This window comes from Pteropus alecto, unplaced genomic scaffold (genome assembly GCF_000325575.1).
Source record: "Pteropus alecto unplaced genomic scaffold, ASM32557v1 scaffold40, whole genome shotgun sequence".
Lineage (NCBI taxonomy): Eukaryota > Metazoa > Chordata > Mammalia > Chiroptera > Pteropodidae > Pteropus > Pteropus alecto.
In genome coordinates, this window is record NW_006431919.1 from 19027210 (window position 1) to 19035404 (window position 8195).

Genomic DNA, 8195 nt, shown 5'->3' on the forward strand with positions numbered 1-8195 from the left:
GCCATATGATTTCATTTACATCTGGAATCTAAGGAACAAAATAAACAAACAAGACAGAAACAAAGTCGTAGATTCAGAGAACATTTTGAGGGTTACCGGATGGGAGGAGGATTGAGGGGGGTCAAAGAAGGGAAAGGATTAAGAAGTACAAGTTGGTGGTTACCACATAGTGATGGGGTTATAAAGTACAGCATAAGGAATATAGTCAGTAACATGGTAATAACTATGTATGATGTTAGACAGGTACCAGACTTATAGGTGATCACTTCCTAAGTTATAAAAATGTCTAATCATTGAGGGGGGTCAAAGAGGGGAAGGGATTAAGAAGTACAAGTTGGTGGTTACCACATAGTGATGGGGTTATAAAGTACAGCATAAGGAATATAGTCAGTAACATGGTGAGCACTATGTATGATGTTAGACAGGTACCAGACTTATAGGTGATCACTTCCTAAGTTATAAAAATGTCTAATCACTATGTCGTATACCTGAAACTAATGTAATATTGTATACCAACTATAACTGAAAAAGTAAAAAATATTTTTAGAAAAGACTGTAATAGTACCTATCTCGTTGGATTGTCGTGAGCTGGTATATGTAGAGCAGTTAAAGCATTTCTAGCCACACAGTGAGAGCCCTCTGTGCGAGCATCGACCACAATATCACTATCGTCCTATTTAATCCTCACATCCACCCTGCAAGACAGGGGCTCTCGTCTTCTTCTGGGAGACGAGGAAACTGAGGCTCAGAGTGATGAGGTGACTGTGGCTGGGGAAGTGGCTGGAAAAGTTGAATTTAGCCCAGCTAAGCTCGCTTCCAGCTGATGGGCTCTGTGCCCACATGCGCCTTTCGGATTCATAGTCCATTAGAATAGCATCTACAGGTAGAAATTCAGAAGTGCCATCAGCATACGTCAGTATCAATAGGCTACAGACAATCAGATATATAGTAGCTCGGCCATATTCGATTCTGCTAACACATTGAGTTTCAGAAATTCTAATAACTCTGTTCCATTATCGTTCTAGCCACTCCCTCACCCATCCACCTACCCACCCACATATCCACTCACTCACCCATCCACCCATCCACCTACCCATCGGGAAATATTTACAGAGATCATTCTATTTGCCTCTTCCTGAAGAAGCTGCCAAAATCTTTCACATGGTACCAAGTTAAACTGCGGACTGAATTCTGCACTAGGTGCTAGAGAGATATAAGATATTATCCGGGGGGTTTTAATACAAAATGCACACCTTTCACCTTCGGCATCCAGAATATCTTAGCATGTACCTTCCCTGCCTGCCACCACCTCACCCCCACTCACGAGGCATTTCTCGATCTGCCTCCAAGGCAAATTGACCAGCTATTGGTATGACTGACACCCGACTTCACTAGCTCGAGATATATATTCTTCTTATCATTAAGCGAAATGATTCCAACTTCCCATCCAGCCTGGTCTCTCAGGCGTCTCTCTTACCCCTCAGGTGGTCCCATGCACCTGCAAGGTGGAGATTCTGTCTCAGCGGGCAGGCCTGGCAGCTGTCATTGGAAGGTCTTGGCTCAACAGCCAGCCTAGGGGACTGGGGCTGCCTGGCCTTTGTGGCTGATGGAGCCACACTACTGTACCTCCGAGGGCTTGTAATGTCAAGGCTGCCTCTGCCTGGGACGCGCGTCCCCTTGGCCGGTCCTCTACTGTTTTCTCCAGGTGCAGAATAAGGAGAGTAAGGACGAATGGGGGTGAAAGGATCCCCTCTTCTCAAGCATTTTCTCAGACTTGGTGGCTGCCCCGAACCTCGTCCACCTTCCAGAGCGACTCAACTCTCTTGATTCATACGCGCACACTTTCGTGCACGACCCGTGATCCAGGGCGTCTGTGTCAGAGGAATTCAGGTATCATGCCAGGTGCTCTGCCTAGAACTAGCCCTCCCTTCAACTCCTGGGGAGTTTATACGAAAAGGCAGGTGGGTCAGAAGACTGGACCCAACGGCACCTCACAAAGCCAAGGGGCTCAGCCCACCATCAGTGCCGGCTTGGCCTCCACACACACCTTTGAGCTAGAGAAAGGCCCTCCCTCCCTCCCAGGGCCCATCTACGTCCAGCCCCATGATGGTTGGTAACTGGAACATCTATTCAATTGCCCCGTGTCTTCCCAAAGCCAAATAACAGCACATTTCCCCCAGTCTGGGATACCCAGGCACCATCATCCTCTATTCCTGTCCAAGTTTTCCACCACTTTATTTTCTGGAATCTTCTATTTTCCTGGGAAGCGTCATTATGCGGTGGGCCAGAGGTGGGAGGGAGGATCGACAGGCTGTGGGGACATTTCATGGGCTCGTTCTGGGCATCATAGGAGGAAACCTATAAGCAAAGGTTTCGAATAACTGTATTTAGTTCAAAATACTTTTTAACTTTGCTTGTGACTTCTTCTTTGACCTGCCACAGAAGAGGACTGATAAACTTCAGCTCTCTTCCCATTCCTCAAACGACTCAACTTTCTTTGAAACTGAACTTCTAATTGCCCTTGACTTCGAGTGTCACATTCTTTAGCCCATGCCCTATTACTAATCCGCTCTTGCCTGGTTCCTCCTACATCCCTTTTGTTCATGTTAAAGATGACTTTTCTTTTCACCCATATAAGTCTTACTGCCTCCTACACTGATTAATTCAGCAAGATGGAAAAAAGAGGACTAGCTTGTTCTCCCTAAAACTCCAATTAATCAATCATCCGAGAAGCAGAGCAGCTCGGTGCAACTGCATCTGGGAAAAAGAGCAGCTGCCGTCAGTCCCGGGATGTGGAGCTCGGGAGCGGGAAGACCTCAGGCGACTGATTTCACCGTCGTAAGCCTCAGTTCGCGCCTCTGTTGGACCTGCACTCATAAGGTTGCTGACAAATTTGCAGATAACCTAAGCGGAGTCTCCAGGGCAAAACCTGCTGTCCAGGTACAATGTCACGTGAACTTAATGCACGTCGACAGACGGACCTGGCATCTGAGCCCCTTAGCCTATGTTTAGGTAGAGAATGTCTGGAAAGTTCCATCAGACAAGGGCAGACTATGCGGTCTTCTCAAATCTACATGGAACACTCACCACGAGAGACTACTTCCTGGGCCACAGAACGGAATGCTTCTTAAAAGTTTTTTTTTTTTAAAGAACGGAAACGTACAAAGTCTGTTCTCAGACCACAATGGGATTACACTAGAAATCGATAACGGAAGGATAACTCCCACATACTAGTACATTAAACAGCACGCTACTAAGTAACATTTGGGTCAAAGAAGAAGTCTCAAGCGAAGTTAAAAAGTATTTAGAACTAAATAAACATGGAAATACAGTTATTCGAACGTAGGGACTGTAACCAAGACAGTAACTCAGGGGAAATTTGTAACATTAAATGCATGTGTCAGGAAAAAAAAGAAACTTCTACAATCAACCGCAGCTTCTACTTTAGAGAAAGCAGAAAACCGAGAGTAACGGAAGCCTAAAAAGAAAAGGAAAGAAATAATAAAAAATGAAAAGCAGCAATCAGTGTTAAAGAAATGGAAAATGGAAACGCGTTAAAGAAATTCAACAAAACCAAAAAGCTGATTCTTTGAAAGGATTAGTAAAATTGATCTTTTAAAAAATTGACAAACCAAGCAAAAAAGAGAGAAGACACAAATTGCAGTATCAGAAATGAAAGAGAAATCATTACTATTGACCCATGGCTATTAAAAAGATAACACAGGAACACTGTGAACAACTCTGTGCTCCAAATTTGATAACCTAGATGAAATGGACCAGTTTCTTGAAAGATAAAAACTACCAAACTCATACGAGGAAAAAGAGATAACCGAATAACCCTACATCGAGTAAAGAAACCAAATCAATAATTAATAACCTTCCAAGAAAAGCAAGCACTGGTTTCACTGGTGAAGTCTATCAAACATTTAAGCAGGAAACGAGGCCTTTCCGTCTCTTTTAGAAATTAGAAGCAGAAGGAACAATCCCTAACTCATCCCAGGAGTTCGATGAACAACTGCTCTCCTGAGTATTTACCCAACCGACTTGCAAACTTACATCTGCACAAAAACTTGTGTGCAAATCATAGCAGCTTTTTTCCTAACCACCCCAAACCGAAAGCAACCAAGAATCCTTTCAATAAGCAGGAGCAGCCATCTGAAATGGCTGCGTTCATATGACGTTCTGCAAAAGGCAAAACTAGAAAGTAAACACGTCAGTGGTGGCAGGGAGCGTGGCAGGGGGAGGGCTGAAGAGAGGGAGCACAGGGGACATTTGGAGGGCGGTGAAACTATTCTTTACGACACCGTAACGCTAGGGACAAGATGTGAGGTATTTCTCAAGCCCCCCTGAACGAAACACAAAGAGTGTATCTTAACTTACAGATTTTTTAAAATCATTTAGGAGGTCAGAGGTGCCCGAGATGGAATTCAGACTGTGGCAAAGGATCCAACTGTATGACAAACGTGTGACATAACCTCACGGAAGAAGGCAGAGGAAAAAGGGGCTGACCTCAGTCACTTTGGAAACGAGTGAGGAAAAACAGACAAATCTCAGCTGAGGAACGGGCTACAGAACACCTGAGCGGTCCTCCTCAAAATCCACAGAGCGACACAAACGAGAGGAGAGCGAGAGGCTGCCGCAGCCAGGAAGAGCCTACGGCGACGCGATGACAGGTGAACACGGCACCCTGGAGCGGGTCCTGGAGAGAAAGTGGACATTAGGTAAACTCTAAAGAAATCCGAGTAAACTATGGATTTTAGTAAATAAGAATCTGGTCATATTCGTTCATGACTTGTGACCAGACTAAGTAAGAGGGTGACAACAGAAAAAAACGGTGTGGGGGGAGGTAGGGGACCTCTCAGAACTACCTTGGCGATTTCTCTGTAAATCTAAAATGATTCTAAAGTGACATTTTTATTGTAAAAACGTGAGATGTCGGTACTTCCTGACCACTCACAAGCTCTCTCCTCTGCCAGCCCCTCCCACCTCCTTCTCTGTCGCCTCTGGACTCTGTCAAGTGTACATCTGTAGGTGACTGTCAGGGTGAAAGACAAGAAATAAAGCCGGCCACCTACTCCTCACTGTTGGTCACTGTGAAGCCTGAGGGACTCTGAGCAGAGGTCCTGTGACACGTAAGCTCCGTCTCTCCAAAGCGTTCGGCCGTTGACGTGAACTGGGGCTCTGAACAGGCCCCCAAAGATCCTGCATCACACGAGCTGCATCTGAAGTAACTTAAGGTCTCGACAGAACAGCCCGTGTCTACACGTGACGATTGGCCGCTCTTCTGGACCGTGTCTGGCCTCGGCATCACCCCCTCTGCATATGACTCGCCGCTCTCGTCTCTCTCAGGTGCCAGAATCTCAGGCTCCACACTCGAATTTCTTCGTCTTCCTAGAATAAGAGGCGTGACGAGGACGCCTCCTCCCTTTCAATCCCACCCTTCCGTCCTCACGCTTCGAATCCGCCCTCCGAAGCCTCCATCTCTATCCTCTGGGAATATCTAAACAAGCCTGCGGGAGCATGAAACATCAAGATATCGCGCATGCAGGTGATATCGACGGCAACGAGGAGCATCATAGAATTCGAAAGCCTCCCCAAAGGTTACACCTCAGAACAAACGCTGGGGCGTTTCTCGGTCTCCGAGATATCCGAAGCGGTTTGCACCGCGGTGTAGACTGCCTTTTCGAGGGGGCGCGTGCACAGGTGGGCGACGACCTCGGCCTCGCTCGAGGGTAAGGCTCTCAGAGGGAAGAGCCAGCGTCCTCTCCCGCTCTGCACAGTGGCACACGGCACAGCTGCCCCCGAAACTCGGAGAAAATTCTCGCTGTAGCTCGTTCAGGGCCAAGGGATGTCAGAGGAGCCTCGGGCTCTGAGCTTTCACCAAGGCGCCCCGCAAATATTTGAGACGGGACGGGGGGAAACGCCTTGGTTCCAAAGCATGTTTAAGGAACTGCAAAACTGAAACGATGAATAATTTCAGAACAACATTGAAAATCCTTATTTCCGTGGCAATAAAATTATATTTACGAGGGATGAGAAGGCATTTTAATATGTTCGCTGTGATGTCCCTGGGACCCCACAGGTAGGCCAGTGAAGGACTTAAAACAGTCCTGGGCCCAGCAAAGAGATGCTTCTTGTAACCTCCAGGGGACTTCAGATGGGTTCTCACTAATGACCCCCAACCTGGGGTCCCCGAGGACCCCACTTGAATGTTTTTCACCATTTCCCTCAAACAGAACAGACAAAATGCTTTAACCCATCTCAAGGCCACACAGCCTATTATTTACTAAATGAGATGCATTTGATCAACATAATTATTCCAAACAGTGGAAACTCAGTAAAAAGGACCTTCTGGGTAAGGAAATGCAGGCCCTGGGGCAGTGGAGGAGGGTCCTGTCTTGGGGGGAGGGGCTTTGGAGCAGGCTGCCAGGAGTTCCCGTGGCGCCCCTCTGAGCTCCTGCAGGCCAGTCCTGCCCTGGTCCAGCCTCAGCCAGACCAGGTGCTGCCGTCCAGCCCGCGACTTTACACCTGGGCACCCGAGCACGTAAGGTGTCCACTTACTGCTCATTCTTTCAAGGATGAGCCCAAGCCCCACCCCCGCCCCACTCCCAGAACCACAGCTAAGGCTCTATTTGCCGACCGCCCAGTTCAGCAAGCTTCCTTAACAACGGTCATGTTACCTACGCAACATACATGAACACGAGCCACCTGTCAAAAGCAAGGATCCCATAGAATCGAAAGTGAAACCCGCCCGCTCGGCAGAGACATCGCTATTCTCAGGGAGGTGGGCATCTTCCCACATCTTTGTCTAAGTCCTTACATAAAAATATATACACTTCTTACACTATTTCAAATGAAAGGGGTCGTATCGCCCATACTGTTTAGTCACTTGCTTGTGCACCTCATCGAAGTCCTTCCGTAACAGTGCGAATGGACCCACCTCTTTTTAACTCACAGGTACTGTGGACACCTCCCCTCCCATCTTATTCATCCCCTGCTGCTGGACCCCTGGGCTGTCTCCAGAGGGCTTTTACAAGCAAGGTGGCGTCCTCTGAGCACGCAGGTGACGATGGATGGAAGCCAGAGTCCCAGAAGTGGAACCAACAGGTTGCATTCTGTGCACGGTTGGAAGTTTGGTTGTTCCTAGCAAATTCCTCTCCCAATTAGCCATATCGAATTACGGTCCTGGAGCCGGGAGCGCTCTATTTCCTGTCCCCCATCTTGGGGTTCTGCTACTCTCCTTGACAGAGCCCCACCAGCGTGTATGCATGCCAAATCACACGGTCCCACGAGCAAGCAAATAAGCTTTCATTGCAATACGGGTGTGATGGATGCTTTCTCAAAACGACATCAAAATCGGCGTCTGCCTTGAAAGCATCATGACCCGCCTTTCTAAACACAATGTCCATGTACTGCCCCTGGTCCCCTCTCAAAGTGGATGCTCTCTAATCCTCCCTCTTAACAGACAGGAACAGCGACCCGACCATAAGGCTGGAGAAAACTCACATCTGTTTCGGCAGGATTAGCGAGGCGCTGCCGCACGCCCCCGCACCCCACTCCTGTTTAACGCTGCCCCCCCCCCATTAACAGCAAGCAGTAATGTGGGTTAAAGCCGCAGCATCGGACCTTATCCTAATTACAATCAACATGTTTATAATGCTAAATACATCTGACCTAAAAACTCAGTCTCGAAGCAGCATGCATGTGGCTAGATAATCTCAGAACACACTGGTGACATTTGGTTGACATTGCTTCTCTCCCCCGTGTGAGAGGGTTGATGGCTCGCTATCCAGGCACGTTGATTTGATATGAGAGCCTGAGTTTGCCATTTCTGTCCTGTTTCAATTATTTCCCTGCAAATGCGTCGGTGATGAAGAAACCTAACCGAGCAGAGAAAATAGGCTCTTATAACAGGGCCGACCCCGCAGTGAAAATTAAGGTATGTAAGCAAGCAGCTACCTGAACCTTTCATAAAGTTATCAATTCACCCGTTCATTTAAAAACTGTATTAACCTGGGCACCTCCTGTGTGCCAGGCTGTGCCGTGCATGTTGTGAAGGACACCCCTGAGAAACAGGTGATGTGGCCGCCACAGGTGGCTGCAGGTGGCCTCCAGCCTGAGGAAGGAAGAGCCAGTGAGGCTGACACCTGAGATGAGGCTCAAACAGATGGAGACGACAGGATGGAGGTGTCTCT